The sequence below is a fragment of the Callospermophilus lateralis genome, chromosome 12 (assembly GCF_048772815.1).
Source record: "Callospermophilus lateralis isolate mCalLat2 chromosome 12, mCalLat2.hap1, whole genome shotgun sequence".
NCBI lineage: Eukaryota > Metazoa > Chordata > Mammalia > Rodentia > Sciuridae > Callospermophilus > Callospermophilus lateralis.
In genome coordinates, this window is record NC_135316.1 from 99,674,375 (window position 1) to 99,689,647 (window position 15,273).

Here is a 15,273-nt window from a genome sequence, read left to right on the forward strand (position 1 = left end):
CAAACTGATCAAAAACAGGACCCAGCGCACAAAATGCATCCAGACCAATTTGTGTCGAGACATGCTTGCCTCTGGCCCAAGTTTAAAAAGAAAAAATATTTCCCTTATGTCTTCTTATTGGCACTATTATGGAAGCTCTTGGGGGCATAAGTAGAACGGAAAGACCATGATGTCAGTATCAGGTCCAGAAAGGAGGAGGAGGGATTCAGGAAAATTACCATCTCATTTTAAAATTCTTTCTGGAGAGATTTGGGGGGTTTTTGGTGGCTTTTTTGTTTGTTTTTGCTTAGAAATAGACAATTCAGTAATATACCAGATATTGCCCCTAGAGAATTAAACCATGTAGTCCCTCCCTCTTCAAAGATAAGGAAATCCCAATGCAAGGCTACCTGTTTGCCAAGGCTAGTGATTGCCAGGTCATGGAGCAAGGGTGTGGCAGAGGCAAGTCCAGGCTGGTCTGCCAACAGCCTAGGCCTCAGCCACAGCCCCTGGCCCCTCCTGGCCCCTGGCCCCTGGCCTCTTTGCCTTGAGAAGTGTGCCTTATTTAGGATCTAAACTGCAGGCATCAGTGTTACACTGAGGATCAAGCAAGACCCACCACATGAACTGTAGGCAGGGTGGAACACAGCAAGCAAGACATTTTTAAAAATTCAACTACTTCATTATTGTTGAAGAGTTGATAAAATAAGCTCCTGCATTTCAAAGCAAGATTGATGAAGTTCCTGCTTAGAAGATCTGGTCCTTTCACACACACCCTCCCCTGCACTGTCCAGTGGAGGGAAAATGATGTGGAACCAGGGTATCAGGGCTTCTTATTCCATCTCTTCACTCGCTGTCCTCTGGGATCCTCTTGGACTTTAACCACAGCCATTATAAATTCATAAATTCTTATGTCTCACCCCAGCATGAAGGCAGAGCCCATACTCAAGGCTGCATTGTTCTCTGGGCACAGTAATCAGCTCTTATGACTTATTATTTTCCTGGCACCACATTCCACCAGCCCTGGTGTTGAATGGTCTGTCAGTCACCTTAAAGTCCTCTAAGGCCTTAAATAAGCACTCTTTTGGAAGGTGTGCAAACCTAAATAAATACTGTTGACTAAGCACTGTTCCAGCCATCTCCCTGGTCTGTTAGGTAAAGGGCAAAAGGACTGATAAAAACCATATGTTCATCCTTTGTATGTACACGCACCTGCACACGCGCGTGCACACACTCATACACACAAACAATATAGGCTGGTGCTAAATTCCTCCTGGCCCTGCATTTTATAGCTGGCAACTAAAGCAGAAGCAACCTCACAAACTGTTTGAGCCCTTTTTCCATTGTTATAACAAAATACCTGAGGATGGGTAGCTCGCGGTTCTGGGGGTTTGAGAGCATGGTGCTAAGATCAGCTAAATTCTAGTGAAGACACTGTTGGCCACGCCCCCTGGTACACATGGAAGTGATAGGGTGTGTAAGAGATCACAAGCAAGACAAGAGGCCAGAGGTATCAGGGAGAGGTGGGTCTTGCTCTTTTCTAATAACCCTCCCTGAGAACTAACCAGGGACCCAGTGAACTACCCGAATCTCTTCCAAAGTTGAGACTCCCAGTGCCCACAGAACCCCACCTTATGAAGGTTCCATCGCTCTTTAATATTGCCACATAGGGGACCAAACTTCCAACACGCAAACCCTACGGAACACACCGGAACCACAGCCACACCACAGCACAGACTCTGAGTCCAAGTCCACAGGTCACAGTGACACACTCCCATGCGTTGTCACAGTGAGACACTCCCATGCACTGTCAACACTCTTCAGAGAACCAGCATACAAAAGGCTGGTCGGACAAGCCCTAGACCCCATGTGGCTCAGAGGAGAAACAGGCAGCTTAAAGACCAGGAGGCAGAGCCTGGCAGTGCCCAGGTCTGTGAGCTCCTGACCTCCGGCCACCTTACTGTGTAAAATTCCTCTTCCTGGAGGGCAAAGAGCGAGGCAGACTCTGCCCTGGCAGGCGGGGTCTTCATCTGTTTTCATGTGTTCCCGAGCCTTCTACCCACTCATTGGAGCACTGTCACTGAAGCCAGATTTAAAGTTAGGTAGTCAGTGTAGTTAGATAAATCGGGTCTAATACCGAGTGAAATCTAAAATGGAGGCCATGCTGGGAATGACTCAGGGAAAACGCAGGACAACTCATGGAATGTTAATGAAGTCCTGAAAAGGCCCTAGGCCAAAGTCCATCCCAAAGAAGTGTTAATGGAGTCCTTCCTGCTCGGACTACTTCTTTGGCCCACCTGTGTCCCACCCCTCCGGCCTTCCCACCTACATTCCATCACTGAAAGAACTATAAAAAGGGGAAACAACCGCACTTCCACGGATTCCACCTCTTGGGTCCCCTTCTTCCTCCGGCAGAAGTCTTTTCTGCTGTCCTTTAATAAACTTCTAATTTCTACTCTGACCTTGCCTCGGCGTGTGCTTCTCTGGTGTTATTCTTCAACATTGGGGAAGCAAGGACTCGTCACAGGTCAACAGCGGTAACATCACCATGGACAGCCATAACTCAGCTTAGAGGCAAACTCAAAAATCACGGGTGCACTGTGGCACCTGCCTGTAATCCCAGCAGCTCAGGAGGCTGAGGCAGGAGGATCACAAGTTCAAAGCCAGCCTCAGCAAAAGCAAGGCGCTAAGCAACTTAGTGAGATTTGTCTCTAAATTTAAAAAATATAAAATAGGGCTGGGGATGTGGCTTAGTGGTTAGTAGTCGAGTGCCTCTGAGTTCAATCCTGGGTACCAAAAGAAAAAAAAAAAAAAGACCTCAAAAATCCCAGCACACAGTCTCCAAGAACTAGAGTATTTGTGGAGATCATGACATAGATAACAAAGTCTCAGAGCCTGTGGTCACTGCAGCCAAGACCCTACAGTCAGTCGGCGTGTGAGGGAAAGGCCCAGCTGCAGCTACCATCGGTGAGGACCCACAGCGAAGGGCAGGCCCCTCCTCAGAGAGCCAAGGATGCCACCTCCAATAAAATCCCCCTCTGCCTAAGGGCCCTGGAGAGATGTTTCTTTCCCAAAAAAGGACTGAGCACTGAAGGGCAACCCAAATGAATAATGCAACAAATCCGTTCTCCCTGGCTGGACTGCCACAGGAAGTTGACTGCACGCTCAACTCTCACAATTATTCAGGCATAGTAACTCAACTGTGCTTCCAAGGTCAGATTTTAGAAACCTCACCCCCCAGAAAGACAAAGCACAGAAGCAGGTGTCTCAGGGTGCGCTGCACAGCACACCAGGGGACCTCAATGAATACCTGCTCCAGCTCAGGCAAAACCCTGGCTCTACTGGGCCAGCTGAGGAAACAGAGAGGCTGGAGTCCAAAAGCACAGCTCAAATCATAACGCGGGCGGGCGGGGAAGTACAGCCGAGGTGGCAGGCCCAGGCCCAGGCCCACACCCACCCCTGCTGGAAGTCTAGGCCTAACCACAATCAGGGTGATCCTTGTCTTTGCAACCTCCGGAAGCCCAGTCCTCAAGGTGCCAACACCAGCCAACCATCAGGTCTGGGAGAAATGACGTTGGGATAGGAAGGGGATAGGAATGGCAGCAGAATACAACAGACACTAGTATGGCAGTATGTGTGAACGTGGAAGTATAATCAATGTGATCTTGCAATCTGTACATGTGGAAAAATAAGAATTCATACCCCATTTGAATCAAAAGTATGATATATGATATGTCAAGATCATGGTGATGTTTTGAGCAACCAATTAAAAAAAAAAGAGAGAAATGAAGTTGGCAATTTCCTCGGAGGACCATCAACTCAAGGCTCTGATGACAAACTTACTCATTGACATTAGGCGACATTATCTTTGTCTCAGTGGATTCTTCTGAAAGTAAACTTAGCATTCTAGACCCAATTCAAATATTTGTGGAAACACTAGTCAAGCATTTTGAAAATGGCTGTCAATTTAATTTTCCGTATAGACAAGGTTCACAATACTATTGCAGAAATGATGGAGGAGGGATTGGTACTGGAGACCAGCATGGAAGAGATCGCTACATAAATAGATACACAAACTGATGCCCAAAACAAACTGGAGAAATGGAAGGCAGGCTCTTGGGCTCGGAGCTCGAGCCCATGCAGTACCAATGAAGAAGAAAAGTTCATCTACCTGAGCTCCCAAGAAACATTCTCTGGTGACATCAGTATAAAAGTGTCAAACCTGCCTTCTTTTAAATCACAAAGGCAACTTTCAGGTAAAATCCAAAGGGAAAGTCCACAGCTTACCATGCAGCTGTTTACCAAAGCAGGGGTAGGGGAGTCCCCTGAACTTCTGCCCTTGGATTTAATTCAAAGCACTACTCAGAAGTTGTACAAAAAAACGTGGAAGTTCAATGCTGCCTTTCTTGATGGGTGGTGGTAAAGCATCTGAGTGGTTCCAGCATGACTTTTCTTTTCTCAGCTGCCTTCCCATGCCACCTGAGACATGCCCACGTTGGCTGACACACCTTCAGTTTCCAACAGCCCAAGATGCCGGGTCATGCCTGGACCTTAGGTGCAGCACTCCTTAATTCTATTTGTCACAATTGTCAAAGAATCAAGTCTTCGTTTCATGAAAACATGACCTTTTCCAGAGGCTGAGACAGGTGAATCACAAGTTCAAAGCCAGCCTCGGCAATGGCGAGGTACTAAGCAATTCAGTGAGACCCTGTCTCTAATAAAATATAAAATCGGGCTGAGGATGTGGCTCAGTAGTCGAGTACTCCTGAGTTCAATCCCCAGTACAAAAAAATAAATAAATTCCAAGGTACCTAAAGCATCTTTCTGTTTACCAGATATCTACTTTAGTGTTTTGGTTTTTTTTTACAACCCTCTGACTCAATAAGGTAATTAAAAGTTATTTTATCACTGTTCAATATATGGCAAAGGGCCTCAAGCCCCCAGGCTTCTCCCGGAAGTCCTCCTCTTATCAGTGCTTCTGCAGTTCTCCCGCAGGCACTGGGGGGACCTGTGCGACCAAGCGGCAAGGTAGGGCGAGGCCAGTCAGGTCAGACCGGGAGCTCGGGCGACACACGACGCGTGTGACACTCCTGACCTGCTGCCAACAGAAAGCAAGGTCTAGGGACACTGCCGTCATCGCTGCAGCCTGGCTGGCATATCCTGAAATAATCCACCCAACCACTTCTAGGCTCTGGTGGACTGAGGCACCACGCGGGCCGCTCAGATAAACGACGTGCTATACAAAGAACCCGGATTTTACTTCTGGGTCCTTCTTGGCACTAGGGCTAACACAAATAGCACACGCTACACAGCCCGGCAGTGTGAACACACCAGGCTGATGTGGGGCCAGCGGTGCTGGTGGGACTCAAGTTTAAAATAACTAGGGAAAGATTTCCAGCAAAAGGCATCGACTGAAGGGCACATTTATGTGACTCTCCTCTAATCTACGCTGAAATTAATAAGAGAATGGCTATCAGAATTAGAAAAGAGTCTAACCCAGACCAAGATAACCAACACGGTCCAGACCAGTGAGGTCTACACCAGCCTGAGAGAGGGAAAGAATAAGCCCGCGACTCCAGAACCCATGTGAGGAGTCTAAAGACCCCTCTCTGGGGATATGGAGGCTGTGGTTGCAGGCAGGATTCCTGGGTGACAGGGACCCTCCCTGGAGGCTCAGCTCCCCACTGCAGGGCCCCTGGGAGGCCTGACAAGGCAGGGGCTCCCTCACCAGGAGAAGCTTCCTGGAGAGAGGCGAGCTCTGCACTGTGGCCCAGAGTCAGAGGCGACTGAGCCCTTGAACCCATCGCCAAAAGAGCAAGGGCCTCACCAGGCCACCTAATCAGCGGCAGCAAGGGCAAGCGGAGGCGCGGCCCCGGGCAGAAAGCACAGCCCGCCAGGGTAGGAGGACAGAGTGGATCTGAGGCAGGCTAGTGCCTTGTGGCGGGCTCCCACCCCCAGGTCCCTACACCAGCCCTGAGAGGACACCTAGTCCAGACAGAGCTGCCCCTCCGGAGGCCTCTGGAAGCTGAGAGCGTCCCCAGCGAGGCAGGCAGATTAGGGCAGAGACTAGCAAATCAAATAAGCAACGGGAAAAGATTTCAGAACTCCCAAAAGAGGGGGATTTTCAACCACTTTCCACTCTCAAAGAAATTCAAGAATATCTGGATTGTCTTTTTTTTTAATGTCTTTTTTTTTTAATATTTTTTTTTCTTTTTTTTTTCTTTTTGAGAGAGAGAGAGAGAATTTTTTTTTTAATATTTATTTTTTCAGTTTTCGGCGGACATAACATCTTTGTATGTGGTGCTGAGGATCAAACCCGGGCCGCACACATGCTAGGCGAGCGTGCTACCGCTTGAGCCACATCCCCAGCCCCAGATTGTCTTTTTAAAAAATATCAAAAAAGCGTTAACACAGTTGATGAAGAAAATAAAAATCATTACCAAAATAAACATCACATTAAAAACAGCAGAGAAGAGAGGCTGCCCAGATCAATGACATCAAGAACAGGGTCACTTAAAAAACAGGAGAGCCAAAAAGAAATTTGGGGTGCGCCTCCGTGACAGAGCACATGCCTTGCACATGGGTCTCTACATCTGGAAGCAAGAGAACCTCAGCTGCCATCACTGTACCTGCAAAGGGAGACGCACAGCCCAAAGCCCCCTGTGGAGCGGAGGGCTGACACTCAGGTAAGGTGGTGATCAGCACGAGTCACTGCAAACTACCTAAAGTAGACAACAATGTAGGACTAGTTTTAGGGACTGATTGGATTTGGGCTGAGGGGGAGAGGTGGATCACTCCTTAAATACTGTCACAGAAAAAATGTGGAAGGGCATGTACTAAAACGTCACCAGTGGTTATCCATGTTTTCTGCTCATCTGTTTCTCTTGTCCAGTTCTAACCCTTCATTTTTAAGGAATACACACACAGAGAAAGACTGAAAAAGGCTACACTTGACTCCAAGAAGATTTTTTAATTTATTCTTGGATCAAACTGTTTTGGCTGCTCAAGGCCAGTTAACAGATGACCCTGATCTACTCCCTAAATCAATCTGGATGACAATAAATAAGCTAAAAGTAGCATTAAGCATCCTGAATTACATTACACCAAACACTTCAATTACTGTGTTACTTTAAACAACTATCTCCATAAGAAAAACTGAGAAAATGAAAATACTAAAAGAAGGGGCAAACCACCTGAAATTTTCAAGAAAAAACAAGTTATTTTAAAAGTTATTGTTTTTTCTGAAGCTGAGAAGCAGGCAAGTTTCAAGAAATTGGGAGATCATGGGAATGTCTTAAGATGTAACATAATCAAATACTATTTGTGAAACCTTGTCTCCAGGTCTCAGCGAAGCAGCCTAAGAGAACAGAAATGACTTCTGGCGCATGAAATCATCCACTTGAAACAGCATGCAGGAAGTCTATGGTGAAGAGGAGGAGGCTGTGGGGCCCCGCCTTGTCCCCACAGTTCAGAAGACAGCTGGAGAAGGGCTGCTGGCACACGGCATGAGAACCTGCTCCAGAAGTCTGGGTCCTCAGGCCAGAGACCTCAAATGGCCTGTCCCACAAGGGAAGAGACCCTCCCCTCTTAACTCCCAAGACCTACTTTCCTTGCTGCCACTAAGTTATAAACAAACCAAATAACCCTTGAGTGATTCATTTTAAAAGCCTTTTATGTTTTAGATTTTCCTTCTTAAATAAAGTCAAGCCAGTTACAAAGTTTAAACTATAACGGTATTGTCACAAGGTGACCCCATTTTAACAAAACTACTGTGCACGGGCCTTCCTCAATCCACCTGCCAGCCTGGGCATCTGTGACCAGCGCAGCAGACCAGCAGACCTCCTGCCTGGCCCACCCAAAGACAGGCAAGCCAACCGTCTTCATGATGCCAGGCTGTATCTCCACTCCCAGGGACAGGCAGGGTCTCCTCCATTGCAGAAAGTCAAACTCCCATTTCTCTCTCCCAAAAAGGGGTCAAGAATCAACCAAAGGCTCAGAAGAGCCAAGAAGGTTTATTTTCTTAACTACACACAGAAAGAAGATATCAAACCTTCCTGCTTGTCACTTGAGCCCTTTCAGACTTCATCACACTCTCCTCTGAGGCCTTAGAACCTCAGTTCCCTTTCTTTTCATATCTCCTAGTTTTAAGGTGGAATTTTATTATCAGAACATTTTACCAAAACTGGTGTTTTTGCTAGGGCAGTTGCCTGGCCTATGCAAGGCCCTAGATTCAATCCCTAGCACCATAAAAAAAAATAATAAGTAAAAAGTAAACAAACTGTTTGCTGTGAACAGTTTTTCTAGTCTGTGCACTAAGACACCCCTTGTCTGTGACTCAGACAATAGCATGACACAGGGAGGGGTGGTGAAGATTAGGAGGTAAAATCTGTAACTGTGAATCACGGCTTCTCTTCAAGTCCCCCGGTGCATTCACCATCAACTTTGTACAGCATTCAGTCAAGTGACCTTGATCTTATTAGCAATCCCTCACCAACCCAACCAAGGGAAAAGAGGCACAACTCCGAGGTACTTTTCTATGCCTAACATCCCACCCCAGTCACCCACCCACTCAAATACTTGCTGCAGCTATAATCCCTACAGAGCAATCTGCTGCTAACCCTCACGGTGATGAAGCACATGGAAATAGGTCGCCAATCTCTCCTTCTTCCTTGAGAACTCAACTGGAAGAGGCCCCAACTCTCCCCTCCAATAGGCAAATCCCGCTTAGAACCTGGCACTACAAAAAGAGAAAGTGCGGCCGAAGTGTGCGCCTGCATGCAGGCTTGAATCCACATCCTCCGGGTTACTTGCCTCTCTAGCCCTACCTAGTTCACTCATTTTTTTAGAAAGAAAGAAAGAGAGAGAGAGAGAGAGAAAGAAAGAGAGAGAAAGAGAGAGAGAGAGAGAGAGAGAGAGAGAGAAAGGAAGGAAGGAAGGAAGGAAGGAAGGAAGGAAGGAAGGAAGGAAGGAAGGAAGGAAGGAAGGAAAGAAAATAAATGACACATAATACAGTTTTCCTGGGAGTGAAATATGTTTTTCAAAACCTGGTGATAATAAATGTTCCCTTTATAGCTTCACCTGAAGGCTTTAGTGGCGTTTTTCCTCTGAGAATTACAGGTGACTGGTAGACACTGAAAATGTCCACTAATGGCTATATATGAGACAATAAATCATGCAAGTGACAAAAGCAGCTGACCAACCTTAAGAGTTTACTGTGAAATCACACGTCACCAGGCATACACCTGGCAATCTCTCTTGTAAAAACTGAATTAGCTACTTTACAAAACATGAGCCTCAACAAGCACAGGGCTCTTTCAGGTAAGCCCTTAGGTAACAGAAGCCCCTCATCAGTGTCAACGGTCACTACTCAGGGCCCTCCAGCAGCCGAAACACAAACCCCCCTGGGGCTCTAGACAGCGCTATGAGCACATGGGTTCATGGTGGGAACATTTTGTTCTGCCCTCCTTCCACGACTTCTTCCCCAGCCCAATGCTGCCGGCTCAGCCTGTTCAGGTCCTAATACAGGACACCTCAGCCACAAGCCACATGAGCTGCCTGCCTGCAGCGCTGAGGCTGGGAGTCCGGAGCAAAGGCACTGGCAGATGTGGTGTGTGGTGAGGGCCCGTCCCTCACGGTGATGCCTGCCAGCTGTCTTCACAGGTGCAAAGGGCAAACAAACTCACCGGGACCTTTATACGGGGGCACTGATCCCATCAGGAGTCTCTGCCTCATGGCCCAACACACCCAAAGGCCCCTCTTAGTATGATCACACTGGGAATTAGATTTCAACACATGGACTAGAGGGGGCCCACATATCCAGACCACAGCTGCCACTCGCCTCCTTCCCCACCTGACCTCTTGCTGCAGGTGGGGACACCTAACATCTCTTGAATCTAATGATCCCGACTTCTAGGGCAATCTGGCTTCCTCGGGCAGTCACCTGAAACAGGCTGGGAACTCATTACTACGCTTATTCACAGTGGTGGGAGTTGTAGGGCTACAGGTTCCTCCAGAGGAAGTTAAACGCGGAGCTTCATCCCCTCACCAACCACCGTGAGCGCCACTAGTCATCCACAGCTGAGACTCCTCACAGAAGGCAAAATCCTTGTTTCTGCTCTCTGCCTTTTTTAAATAGGAGAAGCCTCTGTCCTGCAGTTGTCTTTCTTCTCAAAATACAAGCCACCAGTAACCATCACTGAGGCCCCCATGTGCTTCCTAACATACTGGTCCCCCCGTGAAAGTTCAGGGACACAGCCTTTTCCCAGATGGGGAAGCCCTGTAACTCTTTGTGCATAGGTAAAAGTGTTCATCTGAATGCTATTTTTGCATAAACTCTCCTGTTGATTTCCAGAGCCCCAACTCTGGAACTAAAATAAAATCAAACCATTTAAACAAATGGTTTGGTCAAGTGCATTCAACCCAATACTTTAAAAGTAATCAAAAAGACAGCCTTCTGCATCAATTTCTGAATTAATTAACTTCTGGATTAAGACTAGGTTCAACTTTAAAAATACAGTGAACAGCTTATAAACATCAAAACCTACCTAGGTTGCCCATCTCTTTGTTTTCTGTTCTACAAGCAAATCAAAAATGATCTGAGGGCATCAAGCCTTTTGGGGTGATCCAGACCACATTAGGGGTGGGTGATCTGAATTATCCAACTCATTAGGGAAACACCACACAAGCAAAAACTCCATCAAATTTTCCCCTTTCCCTTTCCAATACTTCTACTTCAAACTAACTCCTTCTAATGCCTTTTCTTTCCCATGATCTCAGGTAGGTGGAGGGCAGGGGAAACCCCTGGTCCTTCTCGTCTGTGCCAGTCACCCTGAAGAGAGAGCACCTTGCCTGCAGTGCCCTCTCCCCAAGCCTCTCCTAGGCCTGCTCCAATCACTTCTGCAGGAGGCCCCCTTCTCGCCTGTGAGCCTCATCCTGCACTCAGGGACTGCTGGCTGGCGCTGCGGCTGGCGCTGTGGGTTCATTAAGAACATCAAGAGAGGGCTGGGGCTCAGTGGTAGAGCGCTCGCCTAGCACGTGTGAGGCCCCGGGTTTGATCCTCAGCACCACATAAAAATGAATAAATGAAATAAAGGTGTTGTGTCCAATTACAACTAAAAAATAAATATTTTTAAAAATTCGTTAAAAAAAAAAAAAAAACAGCGAGAGTAGCCAGGCACAGTGGCGGCTGGCTGGGAGGCTGAGGCAGGGGGATCGAGAGTTCAAAGCCAGCTTCAGCAAAAGCCAGGCGCTAAGCAACTCAGTGAGACCCTGTCTCTAAATAAAATATAGGGCTGGGGATGTGGCTCAGTGGTAGAGTTCCCTGCTCCCCAAAAAAGAAGAGCAAGTGTAGCCCAGGCATCTTCCTGGGGCTCCAGAGTGCTGCACTAAACACAGCAGAGGTTCAGTCAATCTTGTGGGTCAAAGAAGGAGTATGTCTCATCGGGAGGATGGAAGGCACTTAAGCCTGGCAGGAACTAGACTGCAGAGGGTTCTGGCTGGGGGTTAGTGACATTGCTGATGGAACTGCTGCAATGGGAAAGGGGAAAATGGGCTTCCCAGGCTTCCCTTCAGTCCCAAATGCAAGAGAGTGTGTGATCTTTGTAATTAAGGCCACAGAATCCTCACCTCCTCGTTGGTTATGGAGGATAAATGGGGGATAAATCATCCACTCCTGCTTAGTGTCTTCTTTGCCATCAGTCATGTATTACTTCTGCAATGTTTTAAGTAAATTAAATTGAATAGCTCAATTTTTTTAAAAGAACCTTTCCGTTCTTGTTGGGGCAGTGGGGGGCTATTTTTCCCCCTTGCAATGTCCCACAGGAGCTGAGTGATGGGAGGGGACAGACTCTGGCACCAAAACCCAGGTCAGAGACGGCAAAGCAGCTTAGGTCAGGTTGTGGGGGTCCGTCAGGGACGCAGGGTAAGGTGGGACAGACACAGAGGCAAACCATCTGCAGGGGCCAAGGGGCACCTGCCCCATCCCAGATCTGCAGCAAGAACTTCACCCACCTGACCCAGGTGGGAAAGGACCACAGAGGAAAGTGAGAGTCAAAACCAAACAAGGGAGACCTGCAGAGAGCAGGCAGCGGCTCCTGTCTCAGCACATACACTTAGTTCTTCACTTCGCCTCAGATGACAGAGGGCACGAGGACCCAGGGAGTCACACACAACTGCCCTGTTAAATCCTTTCCTGGCTGGCAGGGTGGCCGCCAAGGGCCTCCTGGAATTTCCAGAGCACACAGCTCTCTTTACAGCAGACTGAGCGAGGGGCACAAGATCCCCCACACCAGGAGATGCTGCTTGGTCTAGTCAGAAACTGTAAAGCCAAGAAGGAATAAATGGTATATACAGAAAAACATTCCAGTAAAACCAAAATGGCATGCTTTAATGATTCCCTGAATTTTCAGACAGTGAAATACCACAGAACACTCTAATGGTGGACACAGGTCACTGAACATTTACTCACACCCACAGGACATACCACATTAAGAGTGGCCCTAATGCCAACTGTGGAGTGTGGGTGATAATGACGTGCCAACTAACAATGGACCACTCTGGGGGAAGGGTGAGGGGTGGGGTGAGGTCATGCATGTACAGGAACAAGGGGGATATGAGGAATCTCCACACTTTCCATCTAATTTGTGTTGAACCTAAACTGCTCTAAAAAACTTTACTGGGGAAAATAATAAATGCATCACCATTCCAGTTAACCTCCAAAAAGCACATCTTCCCCAAGACATTTAGTGCCCCCTGATCTTTACACAGCAGAACTCTACAATGGGTCATCGAGCCTAAAGTAAGAAATACGTGAGTTCTGATTTAACCTGCCAGGTTCTGTACATTGTCACCCCTAGCTGTGCAAGTTATCTAAACCACTGTTCCTCTCTCAGAGTAACTAACCAAGAGCAAATCACCTAGAAGAAACTCTAAAATCCCTTTGCCATTCAACTTAGCATCTTAGAATGCTCGAATTGTACAAATATTGCTGTTTTTATAACACAATCACCCAATGCCTTCGCCCTAAAACTGCTCTTCCTCTCTTCTTCCTGACTGGGGCCAAGTACACGTAGTGAAACCCCGCCTGTCATCTCGCTCTCATTCATAGCCAGCACCACAACACGCTGCTGCTCTCATAAGCACACACTACTTCCTGTTGGAAAACCAAACTGAAAATTAACTGTCGACAGAAAACTTCTAAGCAGTCACCTCCAAATATGAAAACTCCCTGCATCCTAGCCTCCTGTTCCTACAGACACTTGCCTTTCCCTAGGCAAGTCCTTTATCAGCATACGCTGAGGCTGTACCTGGCTGAGAAAGTCCCTCCCGTGTGCATGTTCCACTGGAACTGCCAAGACTTCTCTCCCACCTTGGGGAGTCATCGGTCACCTGGTCTGGCTTCCCAAGCATGGGGCACAGGGGACACAGACTGTTCAGAACCCCATCCCTCTGGCCACGGGCTTGGTCCAGGGTAAGGGACATCACTTAAGTCAGGCCAAGCAGACCCTTTCTAAGGACCTGTGCTACAGTGACCACTGGAGGAAAGCCAGGGTCTCCGGTGGCCACCTGTATCACCAGCTGGGAACATTGGCCAGAGCAGTAAGCCACCAGCAGGGGTCCTGTGGGACCCAGAGGCTGCAGCTGGAAGCCAAGCCCATCCTGGCCCTGCAGGAGGTGAGCAAATGACCGTGCCTCGGCCTTTTGCCGAAACTACTGGGGGTTAGCATTCTCCTGTCCATAATCTGGAAACACAAAACCAAAATATCATGAGCATTTATCCCAGCAGTAAGCATTCATCACCAGCTGGGTCCCACTGTCTGCCAGGGCCACACCAGGCAGGGTAGAAGCAGCACCCCAGAAAACCCCAAAATCACCCACCTGGGTTAAAGTGAAAGCCTACTGGTGTAACAACCTCAAGGCAGCCACCCTTTCTTCGTAGGTGTAACTGGAGACGTTTAAACTACATCGCTGTTTAATTCTGCTATACAACTCACAGCAACGTTAGGCTCTGACTCCCTTCAGGCGTCACATCCTACCTGCGCGTTAAAGAGACTTAGGTCAAAATGCAGTATACACAATAGGAATGTGGTGCTCTGACGTTATCCATCCAGTAAGTCTCAAGGAAACCTGTCATCCAAGAAACTGTAAGCTGCTCCTGACAGCAGATGACAGATGAGCCCCATAGTGCCTCTCACCCCACCTGTCACCCTGGGCCAGTACCACTGCCACACGAACACTCCTGGACAGCAGGACTCAGAGCTCACTGTGCCCAGCAGGAAGAGCTAGTAGGAGAGTGCCAAAAGCCAGCTCTGCCCTCAGTCACCCTGGTCTCGGGGGCACGCCCACTCCCAGGTTGTAGCAGCCACTGACAACCCAACTAAGTGGGCAGTACACCTCAGCTCCGGTCACTACCCTGGACTCTTCCCCAGCACCAGACCCAGCTTCGTACTGGTGTCACTCCCTCCGCCTCCACTCGCCTGTCGGAACAGCTCTCCCCACACAGGCGCTCACTGCCGGCGGGGGCCCACTCCACTCACCACACACCTGCACCCCTCCCCCACTCCAACGCCATCATCACCAAAGCCTGCCCTCTGCACACGCTCCTGTCCTTCCCACCCAGCCACTGAAGCCACCGCAGCTCCACAAGGGCAAAAGGCAGCCGCCCCAGCGCAGCAGCCCACCGTCCAAACACATGCTGGCCTCGTTCTGCTACTCTGAACTTTCCCGGCAAAGGACAATTACTACTTATCAATTAAAAATGATTTTAAAATAAGAGGTATTGGGCTGGGGATGTGGCTCAAGCGGTAGCGCGCTCGCCTGGCATGCATGCGGCCCCAGTTCGATCCTCAGCACCACATACAAACAAAGATGTTGTGTCCGCCGAAAACTAAAAAATAGATATTAAAATTCTCTCTCTCTCTCTCTCTCTCTCTCTCTCTCTCTTAAAAAAAAATAAAAGACGTATATTTAAATACAAAAATAAAAAAATAAAACATTCCCAGGAATCTCACATGACCAAGCAGGCTGTGGTCAGAACCACGCTGCGCAGCCAGTGATCTGGCCCCACGGCTCTTCAGCCTCACGTCTCTCACTCTCCTTCTGTTTCCCTTGAAGTCCAGCAAAACTGAATTCTTTCTCCTTGTCCAAACATTCCATGCTATTTCAGGCCTTTATACTTTGGAACATTCTAATCTGCCTGGATTCCCTCCGCCTGTGAAAGAAATTCTCCTACAACACAACTCAGGCACCATGTCTTTTATTCATCCCCAAACTGCTACTTCTAGATATTCAATCACT

The 15,273-nt window shown here is 48.1% G+C and overlaps 1 protein-coding gene and 1 pseudogene across 1 annotated transcript in view; one reads left to right on the forward strand and one right to left on the reverse strand.

Moving 5' to 3' along the window:
- Nucleotides 1-15,273, reverse strand: part of Stk24 (serine/threonine kinase 24) — a 100,935-nt gene that overhangs the window by 68,038 nt on the left and 17,624 nt on the right. The window lies entirely within an intron of this gene.
- On the forward strand, nt 3,707-6,008 carry LOC143411801 (AP-3 complex subunit sigma-1 pseudogene; annotated as a pseudogene).